The sequence below is a fragment of the Plectropomus leopardus genome, unplaced genomic scaffold (genome assembly GCF_008729295.1).
Source record: "Plectropomus leopardus isolate mb unplaced genomic scaffold, YSFRI_Pleo_2.0 unplaced_scaffold43992, whole genome shotgun sequence".
In the NCBI taxonomy this organism is placed as follows: Eukaryota; Metazoa; Chordata; class Actinopteri; order Perciformes; family Serranidae; genus Plectropomus; species Plectropomus leopardus.
Window position 1 is genome coordinate 1 of NW_024648221.1, and position 228 is coordinate 228.

General features: G+C 60.1%; 1 non-coding gene across 1 annotated transcript; it reads right to left on the reverse strand.

The window, feature by feature from the left end:
* Window positions 1–68: 68 nt before the first annotated feature.
* LOC121939259 lies at window positions 69–228 on the reverse strand (the record flags this gene model as incomplete). The annotated part of the gene is made up of 1 exon (XR_006105434.1): window positions 69–228. It is a non-coding gene; the product is annotated as a U1 spliceosomal RNA (small nuclear RNA).

The following is a 228-nucleotide window of genomic DNA, read 5'->3' on the forward strand; positions in this document are numbered from 1 at the left end:
GCCTCGGCGCGGTTGTAATCGCCGTGCCGGTTTAACATTCCCCGCCCTCCTTCATTCCACATGACGGTCGGGGGAGAGCGCGGACGCAGTCCCCCACTAGCAGAAATTATGCAGTCGAGATTCCCACATTTGGGGAATTCGCTGGGGTCAACAGAGCCGGAGTGCAATGGCTGAGCCTCGCCCCGGGTGAACCACCTTCTTGATCACGGTATCGCCCCTGCCAGGTAA